The sequence below is a fragment of the Maniola jurtina genome, chromosome 3 (genome assembly GCF_905333055.1).
Source record: "Maniola jurtina chromosome 3, ilManJurt1.1, whole genome shotgun sequence".
In the NCBI taxonomy this organism is placed as follows: Eukaryota; Metazoa; Arthropoda; class Insecta; order Lepidoptera; family Nymphalidae; genus Maniola; species Maniola jurtina.
The window spans coordinates 10,806,896-10,833,020 of NC_060031.1; the positions used below are offsets into that span (position 1 = coordinate 10,806,896).

The following is a 26,125-nucleotide window of genomic DNA, read 5'->3' on the forward strand; positions in this document are numbered from 1 at the left end:
AGATTTTCGAAAAGGATTTTTCTTCATTTTTTTTATGATTTTGTCAGTGTATCTACAATTATATGTTACCCCAGCAAGTTACCTAGTTTTCAATCTATCATTTATTTGCTGTAAATGTAGAACAAATATATTTCTATTAATTCTGAGAATATATATTATACTACTTACTCAAAAATGCGTATCAAAACTTATTGATAAAGGTCGTCACTAACTAAGGGTGTGTTTCTACTGAAGCGACACAGAGCGTGCACGACGAAGACTAAACAGGTTCCTTATTGTTAGATGACGTGAAAAATTATGTCACTCTCAATAATCTGATTACTCGAATACACACGACTCCGCTCCACCCGCCTTCGCTCCGCTTGAGTGGAAACGCACCCTAGTCCCTAATTTAGCACATATCATTATATGATAACAAAGACATTTCATCGCGTTTTGATTTTCAAGTGTAGGTATTTCATACAAAATAGTTACCTAGTAGAATTCTCATCTCAAACTGTACCTGTGGTCTGCCGCGGCAGTTTGCGGTTTAAAGTCTGCGCTCGCCTTTACGCATGTAGAACCTTTGTATAGCCATTTATCTGGTCGAATGAAAAACGAATAATGTCAACCGCTCTTGGTCCCTAATTCGTTACACAGATAAAATCGGAATACTCGTTCTATTTATATTATTAATAAAATGTATTGTAGCATTGTTCCAACACGATTTAATACGAAATAACAATGGTACAGGTAGGTTAATAGTAGGGTTGCCAATAACAGATGCATTTCAATAGAGTAAGCTCAATTTTTTAGCTCTTGCATGACAAAAGAGTACTTTGTTTCGATATTTGACGCACTTTTGAGTAATATAGTAGGAATATATACATAGATTGCTAAAATCATAATACATAACCCTTCCTTTTGGCTTTGCCGTAGTCGGGTAAAAAGACAACATGTTTGTCCTTATTTTAAGGCCAAAAAGCAAGTATCTGTGCCAATAAAGTAATAGGTATGAAAACTATGATAAAAGTCATATAAAAATATGTGCCGTATTAAATAACTCACTTAGGTATGATGTTATAAAGATTCGATTGCAGCAAAAAATAGGTAAGTCAGAACTTAGTCATACTTAACTAGGTGGATAATATTAGGTAGATATGATGTTGAAGGCGGTAGTAAGATTTATGAACTAGGTATTAAAAGTAAATTGAAAAACTTGGGCCCAAAAATAACTTTTAAGCTAAGCAACTTTTTTTGACGTAAGTGAAATTGAAAGCTAAGTTAAGGAATGCTTAATGATGCTTGAAGCTTTCACATTGACGTTGATGACAGTTCTTTTTATACCGGTAAAAAAACCTAATTAATCATGGAAAAAGATTGTTTAAGACGATGTCATTATAAGTATTTTATAACATTTACAGGTTTACCACGATAGATAGTAAGTTTATTTTGGCTTTAAAATAGAAGCTAATTGTGCACCTTTTATTAAGATGCTATTCAGCATGTGTTTAGATTTAGACGCTAAGATTGTAGATTGAACTTATATTAAAGTCTAAACTCTAGCCACTTTGACAGCCCTGTCTAAGAAAGAAAATCAGGTTTCTTTACAGCCGCAATTAAATACACATAGTACGCGACAGGTCGAGATGGCAAGCGGGGTATGAAGTTCACCCGCGCTATCCTGCACCGGATTAGCACGGGGGCTGCGCGAGTGTGCGGGGTGTCCCCACCCCGATTGCAATGTCGACCTTTTGCGAACTATAGATACCTACTGAAATATTCCGTTCAGACTTCGGATGCTCGTTAAATGCTAAAATTTAGCCACTTTAGGTACTGAAAATAACCAATTTCTGACGTGATAGTACCCTATGTGTGTAAATCTTTATATATAAATTATAAAGATTTGATTCATAAAATAATCCGGCAGTCACTGTATCCAGTTTTCATTGACGCAGTTTCATGTATCGATTGCATCAATCGGGTATTCATACGATCTTTATTCAACGTCCCTTTCGAAAACCGATCGATACGATATCACTGCACCGAGAGCCGGTGATAGCCGGATTGATGCAATCTGCGCTATGCTATTATTACCTTGCTTTGATCGCCGGATTTACGTAATCTGTACCACTTTAAGTGCGCCATATTAAGCTAGGTATTCCACGCGGCAGAGGGCATACTGCAGTGGTAGACAGCGACGATATTATGATGTACGTAATTCACAGGGACACCCGGACACCGACCGTGGAGGAGTACGTCCACCATCTCGCAACCGCTATGTTCGCTCGCGCGGATACAAGTGCATGCCAACACCTCCACGGAATAGCCCCACTACAAACAAGACCACCGGGCGGGCGTCCACTGCCCCGTGAGCTTCTACGTCCCGTATCAATGGTGCCTCCCAACGTAGGCATCGGTGGCGACGAAGACGAAGACGCATCGGACACGACACCCCAACCACCGGACACGATAACCCACCCACCGGATATGGCACTACCAAGAGAGAGAGCCGATAGAGAGAATCCAGATGCCTCAAGGCCAACGTCGAATTCAGGCGCGACCTCAGCCCTTTAGAAAGGGCTGAAATTAATAATCCAGGTAGCAAAGAACCTGTGAGGACACGCCCGGGCAAGGAGGCTCGGCTTCGAGGCCCGTACCCCGATAAACGTTAGTTTGTCGAGAAGACACCACACACACGATATGATGTCGCGACGGACGGTTCCAACGCTGCGCTTTTCCCAACCTGTCCCACAAAACTGACCCTAAAATCGGTCTATAGGGTTTTCGAACTATGTGCTCTGCCCTGTTTGACTTCGCAACCCGTACAGCTATGTCAGTTGCTTTGGTTCTCCTACAGATCTCCTCATTTCTGATTTGATTACGTAGAGAAGCTCCTAGCATAACGACTCCGCTGAGCGACTCTGAGCTTTCTTATGAGGCCCATAGTTAGCAACCACAGACCTGCTCGGTGTTAGCGACCATGTCTCGGATCCATATGCCATAACTGTCGACACGTACTGTTCGAAGAAAACCTTTTTAACCCCCGACCCAAAAAGAGGAGTGTTATAAGTTTGACGTGTGTATCTGTGTATCTGTGTATCTATCTGTGGCATCGTAGTTCCTAAGCTAATGAACAGAAATGAACAGATTTTAATTTAGTTTGTTTTTGTTTGAAAGGTGGCTTGATCGAGAGTGTTCTTAGCTATAATCCAAGTAAATCGGTTCAGCCGTTTGAAAGTTATTAGCTCTTTTCTAGTTACTGTAACCTTCATTTGTCGGGCGTGTTATAAATTTTTAATTTACACTTTTGCGCGTATATGACAGTGTAATTGATCACAAGCTCTTCAACTATCTCTTGTATTACCAGCACAGTATTCAATCATATTACAATGATAGTTTGTTCAAAGCAAACATTCGAAGCACACCTGGATGATTTTCAAAGTCAAAACACGATATGAAGGCGTATAATATGAATTTTATTGTTCAATTATTATTATCCGACTTTTGTTTACATTTGACGATTTACAAACATTTATTCTCTTTTGGTAATAAACTTTTGTGTACTTACTGTTGTGTAAGATGGTAACTATTTTACATGTAACAATATCTAATAGTATGCAAAACAAAGTGAATGAAAGGTTTCGCATATATCCTTTTATCTTGTCGCATTGTCGGAAGGTAGGGGACAAGATGGTACACATTTTTTTCGCTGGGGAAAATAAAATTACGCATCCCGCACAAATCCGGGAAGGTATGTGGGACTCGTAAGGTAAGTTACAGTGGCATTTTTGGTAAATACAGTCATATTATACCTATTAATTAATGTGGATTTTAATTTTCTTTTATCTTGTAATGCTTATAATAATTATTATTTTCCTAAAGTTTATAAATGTGAAATCTTTTCCCTTATCTACCCAATCAACTGTTTTGACGCAGTGACGCGACTAATCCTAGAAAATAATATATTTAGGTTCTATATATACTATAGGTATGTATTTAGGTAAATAACTCCAATTGAGTTAATAGCAATACTTACTTCAAACGACACTGCTATCTCATACTTACTAAGTTAATTGCAGATATAGAAATCAGACACGATTCATAGGTTTACAAGAGAAAGTAATTTCCATACGTCTATTACAAATATACGTTTCCACGAGGTCAGTGACACCATCGACTTTCGTTTTAATAACCGTCTGAGCCTCGAGTCTAATACTTTAAATATCTTGTAAATGATCCTATCACATGGAAACCTGTTAAAGGTAATGGCGGGTTTACATTTGGTCGTTGGCCTGTGCTCGGGTACCCGAAAGATTTTACCCGAATTCGGACCCTCAACAAGTTCTTTACAGCTTTAGAAAGGCACCCATGACTAACCCGCCATGTTTAACCCAAATTCAGCTTAGCCTTTAAACTATAGAGTTTAAAGGCAAGAGTGAATAGGCATTTTCTAGGCAGGCGCGCTCCCTTGACGTCATACAAAACGTACATTACGCTTGTGCACTCCTTCGATTCACATTTTGACGGAACCGTATAAATACCAGATTGGTGCACAAGCGTACGTACATTTTGTATGACGGCCAATAGGAAAGAAATCGTGCACAAACGCCCTTAGCATAGGCATCCGAATGTGGGTAAACGACCAAATGTAATTCCGCCATAATATGTCAAATATGCTGTAAATGACCACGCGAAATAACCAGTTATAATTCATCGTAGAGCGACGAGATGACGAAGGTCTATTCAGCCGCGCAAAGTGTACATTTGTGCACATGATTATCAAACTGATGAATGGCAGACATCACATCACACCCTTTTGATAACATTATAAGTACTATGGAGAACTTTCAGGCATGCATGTTTCCTCACAATATTCCTTCACCGTTGAAGCATTTTGATTTTTGAGCCGTGATACTGATAGCCTAGTGGTTAAGACGTCGACCATTTATTCGGGAGGTCAGGGGATCGATTTCGGGCAAGCGCCTTTAACTCTTTGAAAATAAATAGTATAATAGGTACCTATGTATTATACTATTTCAATCAATACAAGTACGGTCTACGCTGGACTTGCAATTACCGACTAGTATTTGAAGACAGTTGATTTTCAATATTTTGGCCCTTCTAGCAGCAGTATTCGGAGCTAAATGTTACTAATCTATTAAATGTAACACCCAAGCCGTACTTTTTTAACCAAGATGTAGGGTTTGTACAATCAGAGCTGTAAGTAGAGTTATTTTAGAGTCAAGAGCATTAAAGAGCTATATACTTTGGACTTGGGATAGGTCCATGGGCAGCACATATTTAAGCTCAGCTAGGGGCTTGGCTCTACTAGAGATCTCATAACTTTTTAACAATGAAAACATTATGAACTTGTGAGTCTTGACAACGTTTACATGAAATGTTTTTGGTGGGATTCCTATGTCTTGTTCGCGATGGGAACCCATGGCAGGTTGAGCCGTCACTGATACTCAAAGAAGTTTATAATATCTCGTGCGTTCGCAGACTTCGTGAAATGTCGGCGTAAGTGGCGACGCCACACTATAATTAAATCAGTTGGTCAATTACTGCAAAACGCATATAATATACCGCGTACCGACTTTACTTTTTATGAGAAGCAATTCATTATTTACTTTAGCGTGAGTTATTTTATTAAGAAATCTTTAGTCACGTCGTGTCGTTTATTATAATTTCGTAATCGTAGCTTAGATATCGACTTGTTTTAAAACTATAGCAGGTGGTAGCAATTCAATTCGAATTGAAAGAACTTGGTGGTGGAGTGATTTGGAAAATAGGTTTGTAAGGTGATGTGACTGGGTTTTTTATTTAGGTTAGCTAAATAATATTCTAGACTCGATTTCCGGCAGGGGTTTGGAATTTTATAATTTCTAAATTTCTGGTCTAGTCTGGTGGAAGGCTACGGCCGTGGCTAGTTACCGCCCTACCGGCAAGCCGTGCCGCCAAGCGATTTAGCATTCCGGTACGATGCCGTGTAGATACCAAATGAGTATGGGTTTAATGAAAACTGCCATACCCCTTTCAGGTTAGCCCGCTTCCATCTTAGACTGCATCATCACTTACCACCAGGTGAGATTGCAGTCAATAGCTAACTTTTATCTGAATTTAAAAAAAATCTTCCAGCGAATAGCCACGAACGGCGCGGAAGTATGTAGGACGGCCGCGACGCGCGCTGACTGCGATATCTTATCTCACTGGGTTAACAACCTATAGCCGCGCATTGGAATCGTGCAATCGCGCCTTATCAGTGCTTGTGCAAATCTGTCATAGAGCAGACGGGAAATGCAGAATTGACGGTATTGAGATTTTGACGATCTCCGTGACGCAGTCGTTAGCGTTTTTAACCCCCGACCCAAAAAGAGGGGTGTTATAAGTTTGACGTGTGTATCTGTGTATCTATCTGTGGCATCGTACCTCCTAAACTAATGAACCGATTTAAATTTAGTTTTTTTTGTTTGAAAGGTGGCTTGATCGAGAGTGTTCTTAGCTATAATCCAAGAAAATCGGTTCAGCCGTTTGAAAGTTATCAGTTCTTTTCTAGTTACTGTAACCTTCACTTGTCGGGGGTGTTATAAATTTTAATTTACACTTTTGGTACTCATCAAGTGGGAGATCCGGGTTTGATTTCCTCCAGGTTTACTTGACGGCTCGACCGATTTTGATGGCGCGAGTGTCACTGGGTAAATAAAATTCTTAAAAAATCAAAATGACGAATTTTATGTGAAAAAGATGCAGTGCACAGTCAGGGTTTTTGAATTTTTTTCAAATTTCTTTCATTCAACATAAACCTTAGAATATAATTATTGATTTTAGATTATTTTCTTACCACTGGAGGCGTTTTCCGAGGCGAACAGCGGGGCGGCGTTGTAATCTGAAACAACAATATAAGTAAATTAGTACCCTTCAAATTATAGATAATATTATAAAAAGAATCTTTTGTCTATGCCGTGTTATACTAAATATGTAATAGTTCTATAACCTCCCAATATAACCTTCACCCAAACATTATATAACATTTCCTTTCTCTGTAGTTATAAAACAAGATATTTATAAAACGAAACATCGTATAGTAGTTGTGAATGATGCCAATAATGGTCTATGAAATATGCGCGAAGGCCACGGGGTAAACGACACTTTCTTACGCAACGTGGTGTCAGTGATATTACACCACTGTATTTTGACCCCAATCATTTGAACCACCACATTTATGGAGAGCTCAAAGACCCTGGTACTGACTTTGTATTGATAATAATTTAATTAGCGTTAAGTCGGGGCATGCTGCTCTAACTTTCACTCAACTGTCTCTTTTACTCATCGTTTAGTTAAGAAAAATAGTTTTATAGCTATGCGTTTAAACTATCGTGAGTGATATGCATATTGAATACTAGCGACTCGCCCCGGCTTCGCACGGATAGCTTAATTAATTTTATAATTTTCATAGAGATCTCAAATTTTTTTGAAAATAAAATATAGCCTATATGACTCAGTAATAAAGTAGTTTTCTGCTAGTGAAAGAATTTTCAAAATCAGTTCAGAAGTTCCTGAGATTACTCCCTACAAACAAATTTACAAACTATACCTCTTTATAATATTAGTATAGTCTAGTAAGAGACTTAACTCAGGATCTTATGTCGAAGTAAGCCCGATTAGATTTGGACCTGGCCGGAGTTCTTATTCATGGACAAAGCAGACCCTGCAGACGCCGCGCCGTCATGATCAGGCGTACACGTATGAATAAAGACCCTGGACGGGTCCGAAGATAATCGAGTAAGTCCGACTCCGACATAAAACCGCGAGTTGAGTCGTTTGCTATTAACGTACCAAAATATACATAATTTTGGTTTTCTTACTTTGGTTAAAAGAAAATGGCAAAAAACGCGTAAGCGACTCCCCGGCGCCTTAGACCTTCTGGAGGTAAGTTTTTCACACTATCATGATTTCACTGTCAGTCCACGGTAACAAGGGCTTATCGTGCTCCTCTTACGCATTTCAGCGAGAAGCTATCTATTTGTTTACCTTTTAGACAAACTAAGGAAAACTAAAGTTTATAGGTATATTTATATACTTAGTTTTATTATAGTGCTCCATTTATAGCGCTATGAAATACGAATAGTTTCAATTTAATAGGATTCAAGCGATAAAATATAAGCGCTCACCTTATCGGTTATTTATAGAGATTATTTTGCGTGGATTATTAAATTAGTTTGACATTTTAGTGGAGTAAACGAAGCATTTTCGTCGGAAGTCCTCAGAAACAGCTCCGATTTTGATGATTTTTTTTTTAATTCTTGTTTTTTATACATTATTTAAAATCAGAAACGTTTTGAAGCGGGGAAATAATTTTTAGTATTTTTTTATCCATATGTGCGATATTTATCCACGAAGTCCAGAAAAACGCTACCTTCTCTTTGAGAAGTTGTAGAGGAGGTCAAATGCTACAAATGACCTCTAAACACTTATGGGCCAAAACCGCCCGTTTTTGAAATATTGATCGTTTTCAGAAAAATACGTATTTGTTTCTTTAAAAAAAAAGTAAGGCATATTTCCGACTTTTTATTTAATTTCTAAGTAGTAGACATCTCAATTAATAATTGTGAATACTAAAATAAAAATAATCTAAGTAGGTTCCCCGGTTAGGGATCCAAGACTGTACCAGTTTCATAATTTCTATTGGGTTACTTTGCCAAAAATACTATTTTTTTTTAAAGTTACAGAAATTTTTGGCCTGCAAATTATTTGCAATGCTTCTACAGATTCTCAGCTATCTAATGATGTACAAAACTTTAAAATAAGTTGAAATTTAGCTAAAAAAATGATAAAATAATAGCACAAAGGAGAAATTTCTTAACGCTTAAATCTTAAATAAATCGTTCCTATCGATCAATTGAGCTATCCCGTGGCCAATTTTATGATCAGACTTGACCAGATCACATATTTACAGTAAACTGTTACCTCTTTCTAAGTAGAGACTACCTCTAAACAAAGAAAAAACGATTTGTTTAAAATTTAAGCTTTAAGAAATTTCTTCCCTGTGCTATTGTTTTATCGTTTTTTTTAGCTAATATTCAATTTATTTTAATGTTTTGTACATCATTAGATAGCTGAAAATTTGTAGAAGCTTTGCAAATAATTTGCAAGCCAAAAATTTCTCTAACTTAAAAAAAAATAGCATTTTTGGCAAAGTAACTCAATAGAAATTATGAAACTGGTACAGTCTTGGATCCCTAACCGGGGAACCTACAAAGATTATTTTTATTTTAGTATTCACAATTATTAATTGAGATGTCTACTACTTAGAAATTAAATAAAAAGTCGGAAATATGCCTTACTTTTTTTTTTAAGAAACAAATACGTATTTTTCTGAAAACGATCAATATTTCAAAAACGGGCGGTTTTGGCCCATAAGTGTTTAGAGGTCATTTGTAGCATTTGACCTCCTCTACAACTTCTCAAAGAGAAGGTAGCGTTTTTCTGGACTTCGTGGATAAATATCGCACATATGGATAAAAAAATACTAAAAATTATTTCCCCGCTTCAAAACGTTTCTGATTTTAAATAATGTATAAAAAACAAGAATTTAAAAAAAAAATCATCAAAATCGGAGCTGTTTCTGAGGACTTCCTAAGATTGGCTATTTTACGGCTTTATTTACTCCACTATTTAGCGTTATTGCTTGACCCAAAACCGTATAAATTAGCTGATTAGCTAAAAATTATATTCGAAAGTAATTTACGATGATTCCACAAAACAAACTTACACTTTATCGTCAAACTGACATACTGATCGAGTATTCTATTGAAAGCCAGGTGCCATATTGCTTACATCTACGGCATGCAAATGAGCGTACATATATACTTGTAACGTACGAGTATGTGTGCAAGTGTTGTCAGGCCTGTATATATTTAATGTACACATGCACACTTATTTGGATGTGTGTGTGCGTGGGTTCGCGGCCTCGTTAGCTGTGTTGTGTTATTTTGTAAAAAATCTAATAAATCACATAAATATAATGTAGTTATAGATCACGGCTAATGTTGTAAAATAGGGTAAGTAGCTGTATAGGCATTTAGCTACTAACTATCTAAACGTTTACCAGATAATTTTTATAATTACATAATCGAACTTAAAACTTGTATAATTTCATTCGGATTTCGTCTATTTTCTATTTGCCCAAATATTTAAAGTAGCACTAAAATTTAAGAGTCTTTAATTTAAAATTAATTTTCCGTTCGTTTTTAGCAATATGTACAAGTGTAAATTAAAAATTTATAACACCCCCGACGATCCAAAGTATTTGAGTTTTCCAAAACATCATTTTCAAATAAATAATTATGTATTTAGGCAACGTCCATCTTGACAGCTTGACATTTGTCTATTGACATAATATTAAGAACCTAATGATTGCACTTCGTGGCTCAAAATATTAAAACAACTTGGTTTCGAATTCACAGGACTGAATTTAATTATTTTTAAGGGAACAGAAAAGAATTATAGTACTGACAGCTTGACCTTTTTATGACAAGAAGAAAAACAAAACATAGTTAAAATAAAGAGTTGTTCATTTGCTCCGCACTTTTGTCAGGCGCTATCTTGAACATGCCCCCGGGCGTTGAGGGCTGCCCCGTCAACCACTTTAATTTACATCACTAATTGGTAACGGACAAATCCGAGTAAACGATCTTCTTACGATCCCACTGGCGGTTTTCACGTCAGCCACTCGTGCGACTTGATCTGGGCCGGGAAATAGTGCCACAATTCGTCCCAGTTTCCACTTTAACGGAGGCAGGTTTTCCTCCTTCAGAAGGACCAACGTATTGAGTTCCAATGAGCGGTATGGTGTCTGCCATTTTGTACGTTTCTGCAGTTCCGAAACGTACTCCTTGCTCCATCGTGCCCAGAAATGCTGCCGGAGTTGCTCAATCCGTTAGTATCTCGTAAGATGTGTGTCCGCTTTGCCGTCTTGGTAATCTTCAGTCGGAATCGCTGTGAGTGGACGTCCAATTAAAAAATGGCCGGGGGTCAGTGGGGTCAAATCTTCTGGATGCGAAGACAAAGGAGTGAGTGGTCGCGAATTTAAAATTGCCTCAATTTGTGTTAAAGTCGTATACAATTCTTCGAAAGTTAAATGACAGTTGCCTAGCACTCGCAATAAATGAAATTTTGTGGATTTCACCCCCGCCTCCCAAATACCGCCAAAATGTGGAGAATACCCCGGAATAAAGTGGAAATTTATTCCTTCATTTGAAAGCTCACTGGACAGTGAGTCAGAATTTTGTTGCAAAAACTTAGTTAAACTGTTGTACGCTCCAACAAATGAACTTCCGTTATCAGAATACAGATGGCGTGGTTTTCCTCGACGAGCCACTAGTCAGCGGAGAGTTAGAATGTAGCTATTACTTGTCAAGTCTCCCACCAATTCCAAATGAATGGCCTTTGTAAAGGATTCCTTCTGAGATGTGCGAATAATGACGGTTAATGAATTATTTAATTCAGTTTCAGTTAGAAAATTGGTTGTAGCGCGTCGTCCTCTACACGCTTCAACAAAACGTAGCATATACGCTACTGCACGTCTAAGCCTATTGAAATTAGAAAAACGATCAAATTCAATAAATTCGGATGGATTTTCCGTCTTAACTAAACATGACAATTCAGTACGCGTTTCGGGTAGCGAATCGGAACGTACTGACGTAGAAGGCCAATAGCTATTAGGCTCCTTCAAAAAAGTTGGCCCTGACCACCACATATCGAGAGAACGAATAGTGTCAACACTAACTCCACGTGACACATAATCCGCTGGGTTTTCCTCAGTAGGAACGTGTCGCCATACGCAATCACCGGTCTTTTCTAAAATATCTCCGACGCGATTACGAACAAATGTGTGTAACTTACTTGGCAACATCTTAAGCCAACCTAATACAATAGTGGAGTCGGTCCAAAAAACGGTACACACTGCTTTGACTCTTAGCGAGCTGATAACCTTTTCATACAGCTTAGCTGCAACTTGAGCCCCGCAAAGCTCAAGCCTAGGGATAGTTGTGGCTTTAATGGGTGCCACCCTACTCTTAGCAAGTAATAATCGCACTAAGATTCTGCCACTACTATCAATGCTACGGACGTAAAGACACGCACCGTAAGCCCTTTCCGAAGCGTCGGAAAATACGTGAAATTCTAATCGCATGAACGAATCTATTAACACGCGGCGTGGTACACGTAGATTATTCAAAACATGCAGGTTTTTAATTGCTTCGCACCAAGCTTCTTGAATCTCCGGCGTCAATGGATCATCCCACGATAAATGTTGTAACCACAAGCTTTGCAGTATTATTTTTAATTTAATAACAACCGGAGAGACCAGCCCTAATGGATCGAATATCTGGGAAATTACAGAAAGGATATCACGTTTTGAGTTTCCCTTCACTGCGATCGAAGTACCGATCGGAAAATGCAACTCATCAGATTCAGGTTGCCATCCTAAACCTAATAATAATAATAATAAATCCTTTTATTTAAAGCAACTATGGCTCAATTTGTTAGTATACAGACACTTAAAAACCTAATGTTAGTACCTTACCTAAACTATATTCGTGGCAACAGACAGAATTATTTACAAAGGTGGCCTCACCAACACTTTAACAATGTGTTTAAGCATTGGTGAGTCCATCTTGCTCGCAAACATGTTCAAGATGCTGTTGGAACCTGAGCGCAGTCTTTTCAGCAGTGATGCGGACTTCTTCCGCATTATTGCAAAGAAGTCATCAGTCCGCTAATGTTTTGCTTGGCTCATTACCGCCTACATTTAAATCATGCGTGGACTCAGTGGACTCTGAAACTAACTGAGGCTCATTAGACTTCCACTTTCTCAGTGGCAAGCGAGCAGAGGCGAGGGTAGCCGTTACTTCACTACGAATGTTCCGCACTACGTTCAAATCATCCCCGCCACTCAACAGATCATCGACGTAAAAATCATGAAGGATGATTTCAGCGATCTGATTGTCCTTACATTCAAGTCCTAGCTGCTTAAGGCATCTGGTAGCAAGAAAAGGCGCACTTGCTGTACCATACGTTACAGTATTTAATTCAAATGCCTTAAGTGGTTGGTTAGGGTTGTCACGCCATATTATACGCTGTAAGTACCTATCGTCAGGATGCACAAGTATCTGCCGATACATTTTCTCCACGTCGGCTAAAATGACGTACTTGTGTTGCCTAAATCTCAGAAGAATGGACAGTAGATCGTCCTGTACCGTTGGACCTACCATTTGAATACTGTTTAGACTAATATTAGTGCTGGTGGTAGAGGAACTAGCGTTAAATACGGCCCTTAATTTTGTGGTCGCACTGCTCTCACGCAACACACCATGATGTGGGATAAAATGTGCATTACTATCCAAACTAAGTTCACATTCTGACATGTGACCCAACGACTGATATTCTGACATGAACTCGCGGTACATTTCGCGGTGGAAGTTTTGGTTGTTTAAGAAGCCTACGTTCTAAAGACAAAAAACACTGCTTGGCTCGTTGTAAAGAATCACCTAAAACACTAGGATTTTCTTTTAATGGGATTCTCACACAAAAACGACCGTCTTCTAAGCGAGTAGTGTTTTTTATAAAATGCTCCTCACATAATTTCTGTTCCGGTGAATAAGTAGATAAATTTGAAATATTTACTTCTTCTAAATTCCAAAAACGCGCAAGTTGATTCTGTATATCTTGATTTTGTATATCAGTGGTTGAATTAGTGTTGACGTAATTACATTGAATAGGGTTAGGTAGATATGATGTAAAAAATCTATTATTCATCGGGCCAGAAATTATCCACCCTAACCTAGTCTCGCAAAGAGTAGGTTTATCATCGCCTAAATTAATTCTTTGCGATCCTATAATGTCCCAGAAAACATCAGCACCTAATATTAAATCCACTGACGCCGGTGCGTAGAAATGAGGATCCGCTAAGCAAACGTCAGTAGGTAGATTGAGTTTTGAAATGTCGAGCGAACGACACGGTACATTATCTGTTAACGAAGGCAAAACAAAACAATTTAAATTAGTCATAAATGTGTCATTTAATGACTTCAACCGTAAACGACACATTTTATTAATATACGTGGATGCATTATTAATACCCAGTACAGATTGATCGATATGATTATAAGGCAGATTTAACTGACGAAACATCTTTTCTGACAGTAGGCTGGAAGTGCTACCAGAATCCAAAACAGCGCGTCCGATATGTTCGCGATTATTTGAATCATATAACTTAACTAGCGCAGTCGATAATAGAACGTCCCCGCGACGACTAGTTACATTAAGACTCGCGGACGACACGCTCGCTGATAAGGTTAAGTTATTACTTGGATTGGTGGTGGAGGGAGTCGCGCTGACACTTCCAGTGCTCTCGCTACGCACAGCCGGCTTCTGCTTGTCTGTAACATGTACTAAAACTGAGTGCTTTCTTTTACAAATTTTACACCCATTTTTCTTACAATTATTTGAAAAATGAGATTTCGAAAAACAGTTGAAACAAACCTTAAAAGTAGGTAATAATTGCAGGCGCTCTTCATTACTTAACGCTAAAAATTGAGGGCAAGTACTCAATTTATGCATGGCACTGCATTTGGGACAAAAGTCCTTTGAACTTAAATTATTATCATTCGTTTGTGATGTCACCATAGCCTTTACTTTTGACGGTTTATGATTAGAGTTATGTTGAGGCGTCTGACGCGAAAATTCAATTGTATCAAGTATATTCGTACGCATTCTTACGAAATCTAGGAAGTCTTGTAGCTCTATACGTTTGTCGCTGTCCAAGCGGCCTTTGTACTCTTCCCATTCACGATAAGTTTTACTGTCCAACTTATGTGTAATAATGTAAATAAGAAGCGTATCCCACTGCTTAATAGGCTCGCCTAATGATTCTAAAGCACGGAGGTTTTTATTTAATTGATCTAAAATGTGCTTTAAATTAGTAGCGGATTCCCGTGTGACCGGTTCGATATTAAATAAAGCAGCAACATGGTTTTGTATCAACAAACGCTTATTATCGAATCGATCACACATTAGTTTCCATGCTACATTATAATTACTAGATGAGAACTCAATGGATGAAATTACCACAGCGGCAGACCCCTCTAATGATGTTCTTAAATAGTGGAATTTATTAACATCATCTAAGTCGTCATTGTTGTGAATGAGACTGGTAAAGGTGTCTCTGAACTCCAGCCAGTTATTATATGCCCCACTAAATTTAGGAAGCTGGATGGTAGGTAACTTGACCGGGTTTAGTTTGCCAGAGTGTGAACCATAATCAGTAGGGAGCGGCACTTGAGACCGTTTGTAATTTGCCAGCATCTCTTGTCCCTGGCTTAGTGCCTTGTAGTACCTACATTCGAACTCCTCACGTTCAGCCAACTGTTGGTCAATGTTATCTGAGATGCACTCTAACCGTGTTTGAGTTTCATCGTATTGAGCGTACAACATATCTAACTTACCTATGCGTAATTCCAACTCACTAATGTCCTTAGTAGTTGGTGAAGCTGTGCTACTGTCCAGTGATTTCAAATAGCCAGAAAAAATTGTGATCCGACCTTTATAACTGCTTCGTTTCTTGGTTAACTCAGCAATTTCTCTCACAATTTCAGCCTTTTCTGCCATATTTGGGAGATGGTTGTAAAATCCTGGAATTTGATACAGAATTCGCTTAAATAACTATATAAACAAGTTCTTAATTTACGATTAGACACCTAAACAACAATAATAATTCATAAAAATAGTTCAATGTCAAAAGTTTGTAAAAATCTTTAAGGTTAAGTAGGTACCTAGTTTGTAAATTTAAGCAATATTACAATGTGTAATCTATATCTATTTGGCTGTAAACATGCTACTTAATGTTGAATGTTAAAATATATTTAATCTAAGCAGAAATATTGTCACAATTTAACAGTTTTAAGTTCAACTTTCACTACAATTTATCACAATGTAACATGTACAACATAACCTAACTGAACAAAATTTTCTTTGAAATAACAAATTTACAAACATCCTATTAACACAAAAGGGCTAAGGCACAAATTATACCGACTTTGTCCGAGATTCACTCCTGAAATTCTTTCCAAATTCTTTCTTTGTCCAAATGACCTCCACCGCCACTAGCCACGCCTGTAGCGAATTCAATTTTCTTGATTATTGATTTCTGGCGCAAATCTGGGCTCGAAGCTGACCAATGATTGCACTTCGTGGCTCAAAATATTAAAACAACTTGGTTTCGAATTCACAGGACTGAATTTAATTATTTTTAAGGGAACAGAAAAGAATTATAGTACTGACAGCTTGACCTTTTTATGACAAGAAGAAAAACAAAACATAGTTAAAATAAAGAGTTGTTCATTTGCTCCGCACTTTTGTCAGGCGCTATCTTGAACACCTAACGGTTATCTAACCTTCTTTTCTACAAGAAAACTAGAAAAGAGCTGATAACTCTTAAACGGATGAACCAATTTTTTTAGATTATAGCTAAGAACACTCTCGATCAAGCCACCTTTCAAACAAAAAAAACTAAATTAAAATCGGTTCATTCGTTTAGGCGCTACGATGACACAGACAGATACACAGATACACAGATACACAGATACACAGACACACAGATACACAGATACACACGTCAAACTTATAACACCCCTCTTTTTGGGTCGGGGGTTAAAAACAAAAAGATGTAAATACTCTAAAGCTCTAGAAAGACAATAGAATTGATGCCACTGACGCCTTGAATTGATGACTTCTACCAGAGTGAGCTGTTCTACTAACTTCTTCGAAGTCGAGCGATAGCTTACAAACCTATTTATTTTTATTAGCAGTTGGCACTACAATCCTTTTCAATCAAACCTGGTTTATATTAATGTTGTTCTTTTGACCTGGTATTAAGTCGTTCAATAATATTTAATGGGTACATTTTATTTGGCAGAGTGCCATTGGAATCGTAGCTATATATATATTTACATCTCCAGAAAACGTGCTTAGTCATATTTTGTTCAAAATGATTTATTTCATGTGGGACAATTACTAGAGTCTATGCTACGTCTGTGATTCTACCATGCTCCGGTTCGGAATGCAAATTCTACTGAGAAGATTGTTCTACTCTATTCCATTCTACCTACTTCCTTTAATATTGGAAAATATAGAATAATAAGTAGGTACATATTTTTTACTTCCGCTTAATTTTGGGTTTTTGGGTTTGGGTAAAAATCCTTACAGAATGGCTACCACGAAAAAGGGGAAGACCCAGAAAACGCTGGGCAGGTTTGTTTGCACAGGTCATGGGTTATCCGCTATGGATGCGGAACGCACAAGATAGACGGACTTGGAGAGCTGGGAAAGCCTACGTCCAAGGGCTACTTCTACCATAATAATGTTAGTAGAATAAAATGGCTATTTGTTTTGTTTTGTTTAGTTGTTGTTCACTTCAAAGCCTATTTATGTTTTCAAAAACATCCCCGAGGGAAAAAACAATTGCAATTTAAAATCGCACCTATTTCAGCCGCGTGACACAAGTTAGTTCACAGTTGTTTATCAATTCCTGACCTATAGCACTATATGCGTCTCGTTTTTCCACACACCGTCCAGACTTTTTAATCCGCCACCCTGAAATAGCCATATTCTGTATTGGAAAATTTCTCTTACACATTACGTGTTAAGGGCTATAGTTCTTTGTATTTGTATAGCCACATACACGGATTGTTTACAGTTTATGCATGCGTAAATCTGCACAATGACGCGCGCGCAATAACTAAGGTTTCCTGTAGTAGGTATGTAAGAAAATAAGGGTTGTCATATAATGCTCAGCCAAAATGTTACTTTAGGACCGTAAGGCATATTTATTTCCATAGATATAAATAACATTCATATATAACTCAATGTTTATTTCAGTTCGTGCGACAGCCAGCCAATAATTTGACAATAATTTACATTTTGTACTCAAACTGGTCACGGGCAAAAGTGACCGTACTAAGCCCGTATACATTATGCGTGCGCAAATATAATTTTCCCGTGGCACTGCCTTAACCTACCTTAAGCGGAATTTACATTACGAAATTAGTGCATGTGCAATTTAGTAATACATGCATTACGAAATTAGAGTTTACCTACACGTGCAATTGATAGTGAAATTAGCGTCGTGAAACTAAATTCATGCCACTAATTTCGTAATGTAAATTCCGCTTTACGGCTGCAGTGCACGTCCTACTATAATCCGGTCAAAAATATAAGATGTAAAGGCGTCAAATACCTTTCAGGTTAATGATATTAAGCAGGATGTACCTACTTATAAGTATTTTTAAGATTGTTCGATGGAAACCCATTTATAAAAGGAATTAAATAGCAATCGGCCTTTGTAATCCTCTTAATTTAGATTTAACGTGGTTTAGCGAAAATCCCTATGAATGCCTTATAAATAACTAATGCGATTTGGATCTACAGCGTGGAACTGGACGGCGCGACACAAATAGATACAAAGGAGCATGCAAATAATCACTAACGTCCGGTCGACTGTGGCGTTTGTCAATAAATAATTCTGACTAGGTAATATTGCAAAATAATTGGAGTTTAGTTATTGAGCGTGGTTTTACCAGTAGGTACTGACATTAGGTTTAAATTAAGGTTTCTGGGAGATCCACTTGTATGGCAGTATAGGTTATCCTCAATTAACATGGATAAGTAAGTATACTATAATACTTGACAAATATTGAGCCTTCCTTTAAAATGAATAATGTGATGGAACATGGAACTGAAGAATTGTGGACTAATCAGTTCCGTCAACAGAATGAGCTGATTAGAAGTAACTAGGAATGTTGGAAAAGGACGATGTTGGTAATGGGCAATAAGCGCAATCGTATTTTATGCAGAAAATCCAAATTGTTTGATCAAACGTCTGATTTTGCTTGATATTATGTGGCCTTAGGTAACTCGAAACATGATTATCGATTATAATTCAATAAATCCACTGATCATTCCGTACATTATGACGGAATACTATGTTCCAGCTCACGCCTACGTTAAACATTGGTGTTAGCTTTATTAAACCGTGGAAATTTTAAAACAAATCGACGCAATCCAATGTGCAATACGAAAGTTTCGCAATGCGCGGCCTCGAGCAGGCAACCCTGGATGCGGCTAGGGAGGGTGTGGGAGGACTCTGGGAGGGGGGAACAGTCCTGACCACGCACAACTAGGTGCTTCGCTTCCCGACGGCCTATATTTAGCGATGCATTTCACTGTGCTTGGAAATTGGACGCCATGTTTCCGAGCGAACCCCGCTAGGATATAGCTACTATTGCAAGGGCGTGCGGGTGTTTACTGCTCTAACTATAGAGTGCAGAGCTGTAGTGTTGACTATGACTGAGGACTTTTAACTTTATACTATTTTCTGTTGTTTAATATAACATTTAACAGGGCAAATTCTAGAAACTAATATCTGTGCCTGTGGTGTTTTAGATTTTTCTAAAAATATGCAGTTTTAAAATTACAGGAGCTCAAAGATTTGTATGTGAATTTTTAAAACCGCGTAACTTTGAAACCGAATATTTTAACAGAAATCTGGAAAACCACAGGCATAGATATTAGTTTCTAGAATATGTCTGCTTAGTTGCTTAATATTCAAATGAAATTGGAACTACGTTTGTATGGAGCGAGTGACGGAGAGACCCCTCTTAAGTATACATAGTTTATACTGCTTTACTTGTATAGTAGGTACAGTTTGTAGTGTTGGCTATGACGAAGGACTAATTACATACCACTATTATTGTTGGTTGTATAATAGGTATACTCGTTACATGTATACAGAGTTTAAACAGCTTTAGCTGTACAGTAGATTCTGTACAGGTTTTAATGGAGACTGTTGACTATGACTGAGAACTTACTTTAACATTATGGTTTGATAAATATAACATTTATACGTATACGGCTTTAATTATAAAGTACAGGCTGTAGTATAGAGTGTAGACTATATTATATCGATGGTAGACTATTACTGAGGACTTACATTATCATTATAGGTATTAGGTAATATTTTCATTGTTTGATATAACATTTATACAATGTTTATTCTGCTCTAGCTATAATATTATGTAGAGTACAAGCTATAGCCACTATGACTCAGGAAGTAGGTATTATTTATAGGCAGGTATTAGTAGTAGGTATAAATTATCTCTTGTTAGATATAACAATTATTCAGATTTTATATTGCTTGAACTATTAATATAGAGTACAAGCTGTAGTGTGGATTATAATTACTGAGGTCTTACTCTAGCATTAGAATATTTTCTGTTGTTTAATATAACACTTATAAAGAGCTATGCACGTTTCGTATTTGGCTGGTTGATTGTTACTATAGAGGTAGGTACATGTTTAAAGTGCAATTCTAATTCTACGTAATCTACGTAATCTAAAAAGAATGCAATACTTACAAATATTTTAATATCGCAAATGTATTGTAAACAGTAGCAATATGGTAACAATGGAATAATGTAAAGGAAATCGCAGCGTAAGTTTACAATTATTACAAAGTTAAGAAAAAAATATGATATTGTTTGTAGTAAGTATGCTACTCCACTAAACAGTGAGTCTCGATCTCTTTAAGTATGTAACTTAAATGATAGAATTTACTTAGTATAATTTTCCCAGGAACTATCAAATACAAGAGAAATAACAATAACAGGTTTCCAGTCCATACTTACTTTGAGAAATAATCATGAGTTTCAAGAAGCAACACAACCTTAGTTGTCATTAACAGGGCTCTCTCCGTCACTCGTTTCCACTCGTTTCATACAATCGTAGTTCCAATTTCATTTGAATGTTAAGCAACCAAAGTCCATGAAATTTTGCAGACATATTCTAAAAACTAATATCTGTGTCTGTGGTGTTTTAGATTTTTCTAAAAATATGTAGTTTTAAAATTACAGGGGCTCAAAGATTTGTATGAAAACTTTAAGACCGCGTAACTTTGAAACCGAATATTTTAACAGAAATCTGGAAAACCACAGACATAGATATTAGTTTCTAGAATATATGTGCAAAATTTCATGGACTTTGGTTGCTTAATATTCAAATGAAATTGGAACTACGATTGTATGAAACGAGTGGAAACGAGTGACGGAGAGAGCCCTCTTAAGTTGTGACGAGAACTTTAGCATGTTATTGTCAAGAGCAACGACATTGAACTGTGTGAATAGGGGCCACTCCCATTTCCCTTTGTCAAAGTACCAATGAACATCGTTCACGCTATAGTTGTAAAGCAGTCATTACAAGTAGCAATGTACAAATTAACAAACTACTCGACGACGTCTGTTGAACACAAATTGTACTTGAGATACGTATAGTGTGTTTACAAAGCGCTTTTAACTTTCATCAGTCAATCTGCCTACTGTCATATTGCACGACACCTGTCCAGTGAATTGGACAAAGTTATAGTTGCGGGCAAGGTAAAGGTACAGGTCACAACTAAGGAACTTCTAACAAAACGTCGAGGCTTCAACGTCGCAGGCAAGCGTCAAATGTTAGTAAATTGGACGCAGGTAGCCCTAAATTAGCCCTATTTTCTAAGTTTATGTCAATACTAGCTGATGCCCACGACTTCGTCCGCGTGGAATTTGGTTTTTCGAAACTCCGTGGGAGTATTTTGATTTTGCGAGACAAAAAGTAGTCTATGCCCTTCCCCGGGATGCAAGTTGTACTATAGGTATACCAAATTTTATAAAAATCGGTTAAATGGATAGGATTTTAAAAGCTAGTAGACAGACAGACACATTTTCGTATTCATAATATTAAAAGCATGCCTAGATATGAATGAACATTGCCTAAGCAAAGTCATCAAAATTATGTATCAACCTCCTACAAATTACCTTGTCTCTACCAGGTAGAGAAATCAATACAAATAGATAAGTCATGCATGTCAGGTAAGTAAAACTAAAGTATGCGGGCACAAATACACGACAACACGACATAACATCGATGGCAAGAAAGCCATAACGCTCAAGAATATTGCGCACGAGACAAAATGGGTTCATATTCATTCGAAAGTACCTACATTTCCACTATTTGTTCGCATACCTGGCTTTTGTGGTTGAGAGTGATCGTAGCGTTGCGTGTGTGGGCGTAACCGCAAGCCTCTTCCGGCCCTAGCTTTTCAGACGAGGTTAAGCCCTTGATACACGTGCCTGAACCTGGCACAAGATAAGGAAGATGCCAGTCGGCAGATAGTCAGGAAAATCATCTTGGTCGTTTTCTCAACCGATAGACTCCACTGCTAACCATTATGTCTCTGGTAAGAATCTCCACAGCCACACTCCAGTCGTCGATCGCGATTGAGACGTTGAAAAAAAGTGGTACTTTTGTTCAAAGTCTCCTAACGACTTGTTTAATATGTTAGTAGTCCATAGTTTGTACTTTATGCTTACGGAAACGCCCCGAGGAGATCGTTTACTATACGCAGCTACATACATGAGCCCAGAGTAAATCTATGAGCCTATAGTGCCACGTACTTATCCAATTAGCAGTAGGGATGTTAGAATCACTTGTCTATTTAGACGAGGCTTTTTAACGCTGCATTTGGTTTCCGGGGTCGTCATTAAAGCACCTTGCGACCCTAACGTCTTTTTCAGGTGCTTATACCATCGCATTTATGGATTTGTACCACATAGAAAGTTAATGAACGACAAATGAAATGTCAGATTTTCCTATCTTCTAGTGAATTTGTATTTACTTAGCATGCGAGCAGATTACAAGACGTTGGATTTTCTCCTAACCATGTCTTCAATAAGATTAACAATGAATAGTGTTTAGAAGCACATCATGAAATAAACACAAAATAAATATACAGCTCTGACTTGCTGGCTTGCCAATGCCCAGTACGCCATCTAGTCATGTGTATCACGGCCTTAACTCTGAAAGTATTTCGTTCTTCCATTTGTTACTAGTACATATGAGTGCTATGCGGTTGCGTAATGCTTATTGCAGTAATTACCGGCGGAATTACATTCGTTGGATGGAAATCTTTGTTTAACTTCGTGCTTTTTTGGGGTTTATCGATGAAACTGTTTTATACCTTAGAGCTGTGATCAAGACGTGTACAAATTGACCTGGGACATAAGTGATCTATTTAGAATTTTGGAACTTTCGAATAGTTACTAGGTAAATAAGTAGGTACTAATGTGATGTAAATGAACAACATTTAGATTTAATGTGCTACCTTGATTTAGGTTTAGCTGACTACGTGAATACAATGTAGTTGCAGAACTTATTAATAAATCCTAACATATGTTGTTCATCGTTCAATTGTTTACGAGAGCAGATGCGCGCATCCGCTGCATCATGCATGGAACGCATCAAAGATTTCCAAGTACGATCGGAATTAATACATGAGTGAAAGCATCATATTTTCCGACTACAAGTTTCACTTGAAGTTTCCTTGAAAGAGAAATCGTGCGCGGCGCGTCTCGCTTTGAAAAACGAAGAAAAACTCGTCGGAAAAAGTGCAAAAACGCGCGGCATGGCCGTCCTACAGCAACATAAATCGATAATAGGAAGCCCTCCGACTAGTTCAGCAGTGCGTGCGAGCGACCTAATACACCCACTACGAGAGTCGCCCGTAATGCGGGCTAAATATACAGGCCCGGCGCGTTCCTGCAATGCATCGCGCCAACGGAACTTATGTCGCAACGACAACGTCCACAATTGCTTGCTCGGAGAAAATAACCGGTTCCACGAGCTCGGTGCGCGAAACGTAGCGCTTGGTCGCCCGGTTTTTAGGTCGACTTTCCGCTGGGGAGTGGAAGGAAGAAGGCCGTTTTCCAGCATAGCCGTCGCGGTAATAACACAGCTAGGTGCATTCTCGCTGCAATTTCGCTCTCGGTCGGGCTCTGTGTTTGTGGCGCGCTGAAGATCAGGGCTAACGATCGGCGCGGCGGCGGTCTCGCTCGCACGCGCCTCCCTCGCGCCTCCGTCCTCACTCCTCGGCCACGTCTAGCAAAAGAAATGCAACAACTTTATCTGACAGCGACGCGACGCTATGCCGAGAGGCTTTTGTGCGTTTTCTATGTTTATGATTATACGAGAACACGGATAAGGGGCCCTTTGAACGCGTAGCTAGGCTACATAATTCCGCGACAGTTTTGTTCTTGCTCCGGAGTTTTTTTACTGAACACGTTGCGTACAATGCGTGCGATGCTATCAGGCAACCGCCCGGTTGCCGCTTTTGCAATAAACCCTGGTCTAGCGTTCATACGTGGTTCATATAAATTGTAACATTAGCTCTATTGTAAATCGTGTAATCTTTTAACTTTTTCAAATGAAAAACTTCCTTAAGTGTAACAACTTCCAATTCTGTAACACTTGCAACCATAAAGAGATGCCCGCACTGCGATTTAAAACTCGCGCGGAAAACAGTCTGTGATTTCATACATATTGGGGTATTAAATTCGCGTGAATATTTTGTGCAGAATGGACTTGCATAGTGCTCACCGCATTCGTAGTGCGGGCAGGTGAAATTTCGTAAATACGCGGAAAATAAATCACGCGAGTAAAATTCGCGAGAATTAAAATTGCTCTGCGGGCTAGGCAGTACAGTTCCGCATAGATGGGGTGCACAATTTTAATTCTACCTAGGTAGGTATATGCAATTTAGTTTAGTATTTTTAGTAAGCCTTACATCTACCTTAAAGTTATAAGAAAGATAAGTAATTGTTTCGTATTTTTCCAATCAAAATCTCAAAGTAAACACGACTTGTTTGATCAAAATTGTTCAGTATTAAATTCCTAAAGTTCTGTTTGCGTCTAATAATGAAGATCTCAATTTATAGAATAGGAGCGAAATTCTCGAGCATGTTTCGAAATACGAGTACCTACTTACCTACTGTAAATTTTATCTCAATTTTCAGGCAATTGTCAACACGCTTATAGAAACCCAATAGCTGCAAAGCTTTATTAATTCTCCTTAGATCTTTGTTGATAAAACTGTCGATAACCTTTAGGATTCTCGACTGTTTGAAACAGCAAAAGTAAAAAATTTCAAATTAGCGCTGTTATGTATATTATATAAATATTAATATCAATGGAATACAATTTTATATCCAAAAATCAAAAGTTTATGTCAATTTCGAATAGCCCTTGACGACCTGGGTGACTTGTTAGTAAGCTACAGTAAATTCAGACATTGCTGAAGATAGCTGAAGTCAGAAATTACTCAAAAACCAGACAATAGTTGCGGAATCAAATCCAAGATGATGTAATTTCTAATCATGGTTCTTTTGGTTTATAAAGGAAAATAGTGATCTCCAATTCTTGCTGCTCATTTCCAGAGTCCAAAATGTTCAAGAATGATAAAACTGTATTGATATTTCCAGGATATAGGAGAATGAAATCATGATCCCAAGCATAATGAAATAGATACCTAATTTGTGCATATAAAATTTTAAATACTATTTCACGGACCATAATTATTATTGTAGTTTTTGTAGAACATTTTGATCTAAGTTGCATGTAGTCATGAATTAACAAATGAGATTTCTAATGGACTTCGTCTGTGGTGGCGTTTGCTGGCGCGCGTGTTGTGACTTTTTGGAGTGTTTTTTTGTTAGAAGTGGCTGGTTTTTGTGTTCTGCTGGTGTTTATTGGTGGTGGAACTGATTGGGAAGCGCTCTAAAGGGGCGCCGCGTGTATGTCATGTATAAAGCCAGACGAGAAAAAAAAAACAAACGATAATGTAATCAATGAAATGCAAGTCATAGATGAAACAAAACTGTAGTCTGTAATACAAAACCGAAACGAGCTACTAACTGTTGTTCTTTAATTGTACTGGATAAAATACAATGTGCAGTAGATGTTAGTGTAAGAACATTCAGATCCAAGCTGCAGTATTGCAAAATAAACAAAATAGATCTCAGTAAACCTTGTAGCAGACATGTACGCGAACGTTATTATAAGAATGAATTGTTGAGTACAGTTCGTTTACCTGAGTTTGATCTTTATTTAAATCTACTTGCTGGTCTAGTGTCTAATAAACAAAAACCAGCCAAGTCCGAGTCAGACTCGCGCACCGAGGGTTCCGTACTCGGATATTTTTTTCGATATTTTGCACGATAAA

At 37.9% G+C, this 26,125-nt stretch overlaps 1 protein-coding gene across 2 annotated transcripts in view; it reads right to left on the minus strand.

Moving 5' to 3' along the window:
• The window catches only part of LOC123880801 (ecdysone receptor), a 319,231-nt gene that overhangs the window by 181,610 nt on the left and 111,496 nt on the right, over positions 1–26,125 (minus strand). For both annotated transcript variants that reach the window (XM_045929120.1, XM_045929118.1), the window contains one exon: positions 6,824–6,868. The gene's annotated coding sequence lies outside the window, so the exon portion shown is untranslated. The remainder of the gene's footprint in view (positions 1–6,823; positions 6,869–26,125) is intronic.